The 13,631-nt window shown below is 36.0% G+C and overlaps 1 non-coding gene across 1 annotated transcript; it reads right to left on the bottom strand.

The window, feature by feature from the left end:
• Positions 1-12,036: 12,036 nt before the first annotated feature.
• LOC124896364 lies at positions 12,037-12,143 on the bottom strand. Its single transcript, XR_007052725.1, has one exon. It is a non-coding gene; the product is annotated as a small nucleolar RNA R71 (small nucleolar RNA).
• Between the last annotated feature and the right edge of the window lie 1,488 nt (positions 12,144-13,631).

Genomic DNA, 13,631 nt, shown 5'->3' with positions numbered 1-13,631 from the left:
ATAGTTTGCCTTCTCATTTGCATTATTAGCCACAGTGCACTGAGATTCCACAGCTTTACCTTTTCAGTCTTGCCTTACAGCAAGTGCTTGGCCAGCAAGTCCATCCGTGTCTTTAGGTGGGCCATGTCTTGGTGTTGCTCCTTATCTGTTCTGCGCTGCTCTGCAGTCATACCAATAGAAACAGTCGGGATAGCTACCAAAGAATCCCTGGTATGACAAGCTCGACTCTATTTGGTCATCCTATTCAGCATATCTCAGGCATCTTAAAAAGACAGATCAATAAATGAACCAACAACAACATTATCTACAATCGGCTTTGTTACAGAGTTGAGAGCCCTGTACAAAGTCTCCATCAAGTGTAGGTCCATCATATTATGGTTCGGACACTGTGTCAGCTTCTTCTTGAACCTCTCCCATGTCTCATGCAAAGCTTCGGTAGGGAGCTGTCTAAAGTTGCTAATCTCGTCTCTCAACTGTACCCTCATGGAGGGTGGAAAAAACTATTCTAGGAACACTTCTTTCAACTCCCTCTAATGGGTGATGGAATCAGGCGTAAGCTTATTTAACCACATTTTTGCCTCTCCAGACAGAGACAATGGAAACAATCTCAATCGGATCACATTTTGGCTCACTCCCGAATTATTAAAAAATTTGCAGATGGTGATAAAGTTCACCAAGTTCATGTTTAGATCATCACCAGGCAGGCCACCGAGCAATCACTTCAGATTCAGGAGTTGAATCATGGTACTTGTTATGCTGAATTTTGCACCAGGTGCCAACAGTGGAGGAATGATTGAACCCATTTCACCTGCTCCATTTATTCTTTCATCATCATCATCAACCTTGTATTGGACAGGATATTGACCATACTTTTCTTTGACTGGATGGTTTCTATTGAAATTTCGTTGCACTGGTGCAGTAATTTGCTTTGCTCGCCTTGGGTTTTGAGGATTCAAAAATTCCTCATCACCCAAATTTTTATCAAGGTTCGAATAACATACTTGTTGACCCTTATTCTGTACGTTCACCTGAGCCCTGGCTAAGGCTGCCAGTCTATCAGTCTCTTACTATTCTATCATTCTCCCGATCAGTTGCAGTTTCGAATTAATTGGTAATAACGATTCTTCAAAACTTCTAGTTTTTGGCATAAACAACAAGGATCCTGCAATTAAACAAAAACAACAAAAAAATGTAAATCTAGGAAACTTAACTAATAGTCAATTAGAGCACACAAACGTTCAGTTTACAACCGTATACCCCGACAATGATGCTATTTTTGATAACGCTCAAATTACAATCTTGAATGGGTGTAAGCGATCGTTGTCAATATAAAACCCAACTAGGTTATGGTTGAATACCATAGGGAATAAGGTGAGAACCCAAGTTGTTTGCAATTTAATTCACGAAAAGTTTAATGTTTCCTGAAATGGGGAGTTTAAGTTTCACGAATAATTATTTGTCACTTAATTTCGATGTTTGTAATCAAGAGTTTATGAAATAACCAGAATTATATTCACTAGGGCTTACGGTACATGATAGATGCTAAAGGTGATTCAAGATTCTTATGGTGGGTAGGATATCAAGATATCTTTATCGATGTTATTCTCAAATGTCTCTCGACTTACTTAAGCATTTAATTTCCTAATCCTCTAGGACTTAGGGAATTTCTATTCATTTCCTAGATTTTACCTCAGGTTAACCAACCTTGTTACAATGCTGATTATGAAACGAAGTATTTCTGAGTCCCTGTTGATAATTCACTTCCTACTATATTTGATTTCTTTCTCAAGAAAATCAAAGTAGGTGTGTCTACTATTTGCAACCAACAGACGTTAATTAAAGCTTCAGAATTATCTAGAAATCCTACCACCTATTAAATCTTGAATACTTAGCACCTTATCTATACCTAACCCTAGATCCCATAATTCAGGTTAATGGAGTTTATCCACTCACGATGCAATAAACAAGTACACAAGTTAAATTCATAGTTGGGAAGATTAACTTACAATGATGATGAAAATCAAGAAGTGTAACTTGAGCTGAATCTTAATACAAAACTCCCAAAATATTAACGACAATCTTCTCTCAACAATAATGTTCTAGAGCAATTGGAACTTGAGAGAGACAAAAATCATGCACAACGTATATTGCAAGATATGTCAATGATAATTAAAATACCCTAAAAGCTTCTATTTATACTTGAGTCTAATTAAGGGTCTGATGCCTTATTCGGAATGACGTCAGATTTCCTTCAATGTTGACAAGCTCTGCCTAAGGCTAACGATGTGGATGACGATGTATAAGGAGTCTGACGATATGTCATGGATGTCTTCAACTCCTCTTCTTTTTTTATAATTTCTGCCTAAGGCTGACAATCATCTTAATGCCTTATCACAACTCTGGTACCTTATCACAAAATGTCGTCACAACTTCTCTTCAACTACCATTCTCTGGTTAAGTCTGACGGTGGCCTTGATAGCTTATCACCAGGCTGATGACTTATCATGAATGTCGTCAACCACACTTGTCCTTTATTTGTTTCAGAATTCAACCTTTTTGCTTCCATTATTATTGGTTCCCCCTTATCTTTTACTGCAAAATTAAAGTAAAACTAATCAAATACGAAAAAATTTGCTTAAGACTTCACAATTATTCATGGCTAAAAGAATAAAATATGTTAGCATTTTCTTAACATTAGTCGTTCAGAACTTGCTTGTATTCGATACTTACTTAAGAGAGAGAGGGGTATAGATTAGGAAAAAGAAATCACAACAGTAATATGAAGCTATCAACTTTTATCTAATTATCTTGAGATCGAGAGGATATAGTTAATATGAGATCAACAACACAAATTAGTAACACGACACTTTAAGACTATGAGGAGATGAGTGAAATTCATCCAAACCAAGTTTGAGAGACGGTTAGGTGATTATAACTTGTTAGATTTTGCATGTGAGGCACCGAGGTAGTCTGACAACCATGAGCCATTTGTGGAGTTATGAAGTCAGGGGGAACACAATCCTAGTGATTATCTCATATTGATAACAACTCTAATTGCCCAATATTTTTACTATTGCTCTTATTTTCACAAAACCCTTTTTTTTACTTTCTACAATTTCTAATTACATCAGCAAGCTCGTGATAAATTTTTGACCTATTCTTCGTTGAATTAAACTCAACCTGGTTGGGCTCTATAATTGACAAGCGACCGCTTTATACTTTCTTGGAAGTGTAATTAGGGTGGCATCAAATTTTGGCACCATTGCTAGGGAATACAGTTATGAATTAATTGATTGAGTTTGTTGAAGTTGTTGGTTTTGTTTGTTGATTTTTTGTTTTTTACGATTTCTAAGGCACACCAGCAGATGCCAGTACTCATATTCATGGCAATCCCCTAATTCTATTTGATCCTGAGCTTGAACAAACCTTACGACAAAATCATAAGATGGAGAGAGTAGAAGATTATGATCAAGTAGCCCGGTACAAAGGTGTTTATATGACCCAACTATATTAAATTGGCTATCTCCACATGGTATTCAATAATTTCTCAGCAAACCACTGCCCGAGTAGTGGCCGAAGAAAGTGCTAGGTCAGCACTTGCCCGAGTGCTTAAGAGAGAGAGAGACAAAAGAAAAAAGATCATCATACAACACTCAACAGAGATAGAATTAATAAAGTAGAAGTCAACTACCCTATTATTAGTACTTTCCAGTTTATCATGTGCTATTATTCCTCCAGAGTTGCCCAAAGGAACGAAATTTGATATTACCAGCACAATGATCTAGTTATTGAATTTGAAGGGAGTATTTGCTGGTTTGCCTACTGAGGATGCAAACATGCACCTTATAAACTTTGTTGGGATTTCCACTTCATACGATTTCCACTTCGTGCAATATACCTGGGGCGAGTTGTAAAGCTATCCGACTCAGCTTGTTCCCATTCTCTCTTACAAGAGAAACTACTTTGTAATTTAGTAAGATGCCCTGTGGATTTATTACCATTTGGAAGAAGTTGAGGACACAGTTCTTGGATTGATTTTTCCCATTTTTAGAATGCTACAGTTGAAGGATAAGATATATAATTTCAAATAATTACATTCAGAGGCACTACACGAGACATAGTTAAGGTTTAAAAGGAAACTGATGAATGTTCCTAACCATAGAATAACTGGGAAGAAGTTATTGAAAATATTCTATAGAGACTTGAATTAAAATACCAAGGTTGTGTTGAGTACTATTATAGGTGGAGCTTTTATGAGTCATCAATGAATCAGGCTTCAAAATCTTAGATCAGATTACTAAAACTAACCGAGGGTGATATACTCAAAAGGCAGATAGGTCAACCGGTACTTATGTTATTGATGGTTCTATTAAGCAGAGCGCCTTAGATGAGATAGTGGCTCAAGAGGTAGCATAACTGAGTACTGAGATTGGTTTGCTTACTAAGTAATTTTTTGCCATCAGAGCAGAAATGCTAAATGTTGAAGAAGCATGAGGTAAATATTTTAGACATATTGAGTCTAATTTGAGAAGGAAACATACTTGTATAAAAAGATAGTGAGTTTTTGAGCCAAGGAACAATGGTCTAACAAAGACACTTAGAACTCGAGGTAAGGGAATTAGGGTTAGAACTACTATAGAGACGGGTATAGGGACATGAGTAGAGAATGTGATGGTGACTAGTAGAGAAAAGATGATTACAAGGAGAAAAGTGCTCCTTATGTTCCACTGAGGAGTCATGATGTTGAGTCAAGAAGTTTGAGAATGGAAGCATTTCTTGCTAAGATTGTTACTATTTCAGGGAGCTAAGAGAGTTTCCTTAAGAAGATTAAGGAAATATATTAGGATAAAGCTAGAAAGTAGAATTGCCTGCCATAATGATTAAGCAGCTTGAGCAACTGTTTAGGTAGATATCGGCTACATTAAATCAGTATCAATTGAGCACACTTCCTAAAAATACCATTCAAAATCTGAAGAACAACGTTCACTGCCTAGCTATCACTATTTGGAGTGGCAAGCATACTATTGATCCACCATGCCTGTGGTTGATGAGGTAAGAAATGATATTACGGATATTGATGATGCTCCTGAAACTTAAATTGAGAAGTTGGTGACTAATGGTAAGTCATCTCAGAAGCCTAAAGTTATAAAAAATGAGCTAAAAACAAAGGAAAGAGTAAGGAGGTCATACCACCACTGAAACCCATTCCCCAACCTTTTTCACCGTTTCCCCAATGATTGCAGCAGAAAGCTAAAGAAGGGAAGTATAAGAAGTTTATTTCTATGCTGAAAGAGTTAACTGTTAACTGTGAACATCCTTCTTCTTAAATATCTAGAACAGATGGTTGGTTGTACAAAATTTATGAAGGATTTGGTGAAAAAATAAAAACTATAAGTTATGAGGATGTTGGTGGTTTGTATTATTGTAGTGAGATTACATCTCAATCTCTTATATAAAAGAAATGTGACCTCGATGCCTTCATAATTCCTTTCATAATTGGGTCATCAAGGTTTTCCAAGGCTTTGTATAACTTGGATGCAAGCATTAACTTGATTCCACTGGTAGTGTTAACACTATTGGGCTTGAGACCTCCCAAACCATGACGTTGTAGTTATTAATGGCAGATCATACAGTTAAGAAGCCCGTGGGCATAACGTTTGATGTTTTAGTCAAAGTGGACAACTTTATCTTTTTGATCGACTTTATTGTCATGGATTATGATGTTGATTTTGTGATTTTCATAATTTTGGAGAGACCATTTTTAGGCACAGGTAAAGCATTGGTGGACATAGAAAGAGTTAAGCTTAAGTTCAGTCTGAATAATAGAGAAGTCACGTTCAATATTCGCAGAACTATAAAGAAACCAATTGACATAAGGGTGGTTTTGATAATATATAGTTTTGATGATCCTGAAATCCAACACTATGGCTACCTTGATGAATTCTAAGTAATCAAGGCTCCCATGTCGTTTCGGGACATTAAATTCGACGTTGCTTGGGAGGCAACCCAAGGTTTCTTGTTATTTATGCAATTGTCATAATTTATGTTATAGTGATTGATATCAAATATATGCACCTAAGGTGATATAGGTATGTTCCTAACTCTTTTACTTCATGATGGCCTAATGCATTGGGGCAATGCATGTTTATTTGATGGAGGTAGGGCTACTTATGGGTCTAGATGTCCTCTTGTGGCTCGTGTCTTTTTTCTCTAGAGTGTGTTATCATAGTAGAGCCGACATGTTTAGGTATTGTGTTATGTTCTGTGTTATGTGTTGTTTTATTTAATTAGAAGAAAAATAAGGAATCTAAGTGCAGTCAAAATGTTTTGTGTTTTTATGTGTGTGAAAAGTCTGATACCCATCCTTTATGTGTATGAAAAATATGATATCCCTCCTAAAATTTTTGTGAACTGTGTGTTGTAAATATATATGTTACCATTGTTGTATCTTGTCATGGAATTAGTATTAGGGGCAAAATAACCATAGCTTAGCATTGCATGAATCGAATAGGTAGTAGTTGATAATATAACCCTGTACCATATGCATGCGAGGTATTTACCTGGTTCACTTTGTGTATTTAATTCAAATCTTGCTCACTAGGTCTTGCCTAGGATGTAAGATAGTTGGTTGGGTCATGATCTTAGGCCATGTTTGAATAAGCCTACTCTTAGGCTAAACTACCAACTAAATAATAGTAAGTATCCCTCGATCCCTAATTGAGCCTAAATTGACCTATTTTTTTATTCTAACCTTTTTACCTTCCCATTTAATTACAATGAACCTGCTTTGGCCCTCGTCCCTCATTGGAAATTGCATACCTCAACTCAGGCAAATCACCTAAGTTGAGGGCGGTTATCATAGGGGTGCGTAGTTGAAGATGGGTATGAAAAAAAGTTTTGAATAAAAGAAAAGAAAGTAGGGTTGGGTGTGGTATAAATTTGAATATATATATGTATATATATGCATAAAGAATGAAGGAAACCATGCCCAATACAAATGTCATAAAGGATAAAAAAGGGAGAATAAAAAATCATGATTAAGTAGTAGAGCCAACAAATGTAAGTATAGTGTCAAGGAGGGTGAGTTACTATTTACCATATGTATCATACCTGTCCCCAAGAACATTACATGCCTAAAAAGGTCCTACAGTGATTCCAGTCCAACTGTTCAAAAAACTAAGGTATTTAAAACAAGGCAAGCCTATGGTATTTCATGCACATTGTTTGAACTTTTTTGAGAGCTTGAGTATTTTGATGTAGCCCTTACATTGACATGCATTATGATACTATGAGATTTAGGACTTCTTTGCTGTGAGGGTACATGGGTTGTATTATTAACTACTTATTTGTTTGGGTAGTTTCAATTGCATACATGCTTGGTTGCTTATTACTATTCTAATGCAATCACTTGATTTCTTTTGTGTCATGTTGTTGTGCTAAATAGACCAACACAGTGGTTTTAAAAGTTATAAATAGGAGGGGTAAGAAATTTGTGCTAAAGTAAGTTAACTGTCGTAGGCGCCTTAGGTTTAATTTAGTTAAGAATTGTGCTTATAAAGTTTTGTGTTAGTTGCTTGAGGACATGCAAACGTTCTAAGTTGAGGGTTTTGATGTGTCATTTTCATAACACTTTGATGCTTAAACAAGAAAATTATGCAAGTACTTAGGTATTCTTGTTAGATATGATGTGTGTTTGTGTTAATTTTTTAGGAAAATGGGTTCTAAGCAAAGATAGAGAAAGGGTTGAAGAGTGCTAAAAAAAGTTACCCACTGGTCTACCTACTGGTGGTAGGTATTACCTACTGATGGTAAGTTGGCTGGTAGGTTGATGTTCTGCAGGTTTCAAGCTAGTTTTGATTCCTATGACTCAACCTATGAGTGGTATAGGTTGTACCTATGACCCAACCTATGGGTTGTAAGTTGATATGCTAAAAGATTCAAGCCTACTCTGATTTCCACGGGTCAAGCTACCATTCGTAGGTTGTACCTACGACCCAACCTACGGGTGGTAGGTTGTGGCCGCCCCAACTTTCATACAATATTTAGGATAGATTTTATATTGTATTTATAAGTACCCCTAAAGGGTTGTATGATTTTTTTGGACCCTTTTCCAATAGTTGACCCACTTTATAACACTTTTGACATTATTTTGAGTTCTAAGATACATTATTGCTCTTGAAATTATTATTCTTGATTTTTAGGGTTTACATTTAATTTGAGATTTTGGGTTTTCATTCTTATTCTTCGTAAGTTCGTCCTTATGCTTTCATCTATATGTCACGATCTGAGACTACCCCTTAGTCATAACACGGTGCTTAAGGCCACAAGTGACCCCAAGCTAACCCATGATCTGACACAAGCTGTAAACACTGAAAGAAGGTAACAAAATACCGGGAAAAAGTCTTTAAAATAAAGTATCTAAATAATTCCAAGTAATATAAAAATGCAACTTAAAACATCACTGACAACATGACTAACTGACGGCTGTCTGAAAGCCTCTAACATGATGAGTTACTACGACAGGTCCCCAAATAACTCTGACTACTAAAATAACATAAAATGAAATACTTGGATGAATAAATAATAGTATAACTAGTCCTTGATTGATGAGGACTCACTAATGATGTAGTTGAGTGGCATTGAAATGGACTAAGAGCGATCTGGGAACTGAGCGTCCGGACCTATGTTATAAGACAACATAGCACAAAAAAGAGTAAGTGGTTAGTACTTTGAATGTACTGGTATAAGAGATAGGAACTAGTTGATATACATATAGGTACTGAGCATAAACGCATGGACATATAAGACGAATGCAAGACCAAACATAAATGTCATGATCCTAGTCAGGGCTTGGCCATGACAGGTATCTCAAGTCCCATGTGGACCGGAGATCACCCTATGCATCTAACCAAACCAAACACAACATCCCCCAATGTCGGATGAATTCCAAACATATAACATGATAGCATGCAACAAGATTAAGAAAATTTAAAACATGCTTATAACCGATGATTGGTGATCGACCAAACAACCGACCAACATCATCCAATATACACACTAATCCAAACAAAGCCTTATAAACAAAAAACCAAAACCAGTCTTGGTCAGGACATGTCCCAGACTTTGACAAGTGACAATGAGAATGAAAATGATAATGTTAATGTTAATGAAAGTAACTATCAACTCAAATCTAAGAATGAAAGTTGGTGAAATGACTAACCCAATCCTATAGACCCCGGGGTTAACAACCGCAGTTTATAGTATTGGTCTCTTAGACCTCCATTTTCACGACTCAGCTACACAACCCTCATCAAAGCCTAATAAAAACATTTATCACATAATCCCATTCATTGAACTATTTCACATTAAGGCATACATTGTTGGTATCGTCATACATACTATACTTGCAAGGTAATAAAAACATGCCAAAACAATTGCATCACTTAGGGGAATTCACAATCCCCTTGGTTCTATTATGCAATTACTCATGGAAACACGAACCCACAAGGTTCAATTTTAAAATTATAATGCAATAGTTCAAGAATAGTTAAATTTCCACATTTCTCATAACTAAAAACCAATTTCACAACATGGGGTTGGGGTCATAACCACTTCAAAAGTCAAAAGTTTGGGGAAAATCACAATTCCCTAGTTCATTCACCGCATCCATGCACCCACAGTTAAAAACCATAATTAAAGCAAGAGTAATCACATGTAAACCATGAAAATAAATTGTTCAATCAATAAGCATTCAAAACCCTTAGCCCTTGTTTCAAAACCAATATCACTATCTTATAAACAATACTTTAAAACATATGCTTTTAACAAATTAATAATGAGGAAAGAGTAACATACCTGAAATACTAAGTTTCATAGAAGGAATTCAACCCTTGGGCCCTTGGATAACCTACTGATCTTGGGTGTATTTAAATATCCAAGCATCACTATTTACCCATAATAGGGCTTGTTCTACGAGCTAAAATATGTTATTCTTATTGTATTTGATGTGTAATTGCATGATTTAGATAACAGACATAATTAGCGACATAAGGTGGATTTTTGATGAAATTTGACGCAATTGGATGAATGACAGGAAGAGAGTGATGATTAAAACTGTGGGATTGATTTTTTGGACATGAAAAAAAGTGGATTTAGCTCGAGAATCATGTATTTGAAGAAAGAAGCAAGTAAAGAAGCAATTAGCTGAGAAGGAATGACCTACACGGCATAGAGGTTATTCTCACGGACTGTGCCATATGTCTCCTTATGTATTTTGGTATCCAAATGCAATTTCTAATAAGGCTCCGTGATTGACCTACAATGTAGACCCTATCCCTTGAACTAGGTAGTGTGATGCAGTCCCCATTCCCTTGGCCACATGACGCGGTACCCATTCCCATACAGTGACCTCTGCGATATGGATATGGACCATCACTAGGCTAAAATTGTCCCACTATAAAAGGAACACTTCAATACAATTGAGACTACTTTGGAAATGTACAACAGAGGCAAAAATACTTTCAATACTTCTCTTAGGGTTTTTTGAACTTTATTATTCCAAGATTACTTTTTGGTATGATTAATTATTCATTTCTAATGTTGAATTTGAACATGAGTGGCTAAAACCCTTGTTCTAGGGTTCAGGCCAAAAACATAATTGCCATTTGATATTCTTTCTGATAGTTTATTGTTGAATTATTGTATGGGTTATTCTTAATATCTTGTGCTTACTATTTGATGATTGACCATCATTAAAATACACTTATATTCTTTTATGAATATGAGGGGAGAATCATAGGTTAGAATGAAGAGTTTAAGGAGCAAGGTTCTTGTTTTTTTATAAAATAAGGGATTTGAATTAGCGTCTGGATAGAGATATACCTAAAAGCCTTGTTTTTTTTACTTGCAGGATGACATCTTAATGCATCTACCTAGATTATTGCATCCCCACTCAATGATGTAGTTGCATGACCAGCTAGGTAGAAGATTGGAGGATCGAGATACCATGATCATACTCTAACCCTGTGAATCAATAACCTGATAATCAACTAAACTACAATAAGAATAGAAAATTGTAAGATTGTTAAAAGTGCCTCAACCTTGGAATTCACACTAGTATTGTTTACAACCCTGCTCACGTTGCTATTGTTGCATATTGTTATTTCTTTATTAATTATATTTTTACTTAAAACTTCACAATCATCTTGATACTTTGAAACACTTAATACATTCTTGTAGAAAACTGAAGTTGGTTGAATTGATAGTTATGTAGTCTTCGCGGGTATGATATCTAACTATCTTAATCACTATATTACTTGTACGATTGCGTGCACTTGTGTGTGTTAGACCGCAACAAGTTTTTGGTGCCTTTGCCGGGGACTAGTATAATTAGTAATTTTCTAATTTTTTGGTTTTTGATAATAAGTTTTACTGTTAGTGACTTGATCTTAGTGATTGAATTTTACAGAACTAGCAAAGTATCATACTGGAAAGAGATAGAGGGTTAGTAGAGCCTTATTTGGAACTACAGCAGGCAATTTATCAGAGACGAGCTCACTATCTAGTTCAGCAAGTTCAAATGGTAGATCAAAGAGAGCCTAATCTCATTTATCCAATTGATCCAAATGCGGCACGTGCCCCAGCTCCAGTGACTCCAACTGTTCCTACTCGAGTAGAATCCAAACCCGTGTTCGTGAAGTGGCAATCCCACTTATGAACTATGCTACTAATTACATTTACAAGGCAGAGGCGAGTGGTTGATTTGAATTAAAGTTAAATATGGTACAACTGTTGTGTTCGAGTGGACAATTTGCAGGGTTCTCACTTGAAGATCCACAACAACACCACACTTTCTTAGAAATCAATGATACCTATATTCCTACTGGGGTATCTACTGATTATGTTAGACTGACGCTCATCTCCTATTATTTAATTAGGAAAGCATGGTTATATGATGAACCACCAAAATCTATTACTTTCTAGGATGATCTTGCTTAGAAATTCCATATGATATTCTTTCCATTAGGTAAGACAGCACGCTTGAGAAGTGAGATTCTAAGTTTCAGGCAGAAAGAAGGAGAAAATTTTTACTAAGCTTAGGAAAGATTTAAGGGTATGCTTAGAAATTGCCCTCACCACCATTAGTTTAATGATGTACTGGTTCATACTTTAATAAAGGGTCTTAAACCCAACAACAAAATTCTCTTGGATTTACTAGAAGGTGGGCAAGCTCATGAGAAGACATGATGAATTATATACATTGCTGAATCAAATTTCACAAAGAAATCCTGAGTGGCATGCTGACCCAATAAGTGCCCCTAAGAAGGTTGCAGGTATGTTGGTGGTAGATCAGTACACTGCTTTATTAGCTCAGCTTACTACACCATAAAATTAGATAACTAATTAGTTCAACAGTCTGAAGTTGGGGGTTACACAACCGACATCCAAAGCTAATGCAGTTCAATATATAAATACTTAGTGTGAGATTTATGGAAACAGTGAGCATACAATAGATGCTTATGCGGTTAATCCAGATTCTGTTAATTATGTGGGTAATGCTAATTGTCAAGGGCAGCAAAACTATGGCAACACTTATAATTTAAATTGGAGAAACCATCTCAATTTCTAATGGGGTAGAAATCAGGCATAGAATAACAATCAGTATAGGGAGCCAGTATAACAAAATCAACAATAGAAAGTTTAGAGTAATTAGGCTATGACTCAAATGAGCAATATGGAAAAGATGTTGAAATAATTTATAGCTAATCAAGCACAGAAGATGGAGATGCAAATTGGTCAAATTGATGGAGCATAAAATAATAGACCTTAGGAAAGTCTACCTAGTGATACTCAGGTGAATCCAAAATAGGTAAATGCAGTCACTACTAAGAGCGGTTTGCAGCTAAAGGAGTTAGAACCTGAGTAAGTAAGTCCCGAGGCTACTGATGGTGATACTGAAAATAATAAGGAGAAAGTGGCTGAAGAAAAAGCTACAAGTAATGAAACCAAAGTGGAGAAGAAGACTTTACCTCAACCTTTCCCCCAAAGGCTTTAGAAACACCAAAATAAAATTATTTATAAGAAGTTTTTAGAGCTTTTAAAGTAGGTTCATGTCAATCCCCCTCTTGTTAATATTTTGTAGAGTGTTCCAAAGTATGCAAAGTATGTGAAAGACATAGTGGTAAACAAAAACCATTTTATAGAATATGCTACAGTAGCATTTACTGAGGAGTGCACATCTAAGATTCAGAACAAATTACCCACGAAGCTAAAAGTTCCAGGTAATTTTACTTTGAAGATACTATCGAGAAAGCTATCAGTGCTCGGGGGTTATATGATTTAGGGGAAAACATCAATCTCATGCCCACATCCTGGTTCAGGCAGATTAGTCTTGGGAGTCCTAAACCCACAATTATTAGTTTGCAGTTAGCTAATAGGTCTCTTGCTAGGCTTGGCAGAATTATTGAAGACGTATTGGTATAAGTGGGATCGCTTATTTTCCCAGTGGATTTTGTTATTCTTGATTTTGATGCTAATCCGGCCATTTCATTTATTTTGGGATATCCATTCTTAGCAACTGAGCAATCTCTTATTAATGTGGCTGTAGGAAAGATGACTATGAGAGCTCATGA

This window comes from Capsicum annuum, chromosome 2 (genome assembly GCF_002878395.1).
Source record: "Capsicum annuum cultivar UCD-10X-F1 chromosome 2, UCD10Xv1.1, whole genome shotgun sequence".
NCBI lineage: Eukaryota > Viridiplantae > Streptophyta > Magnoliopsida > Solanales > Solanaceae > Capsicum > Capsicum annuum.
Note: the sequence above shows the minus strand (reverse complement) of the source record. Positions and strands in the feature narration are given on the sequence as shown.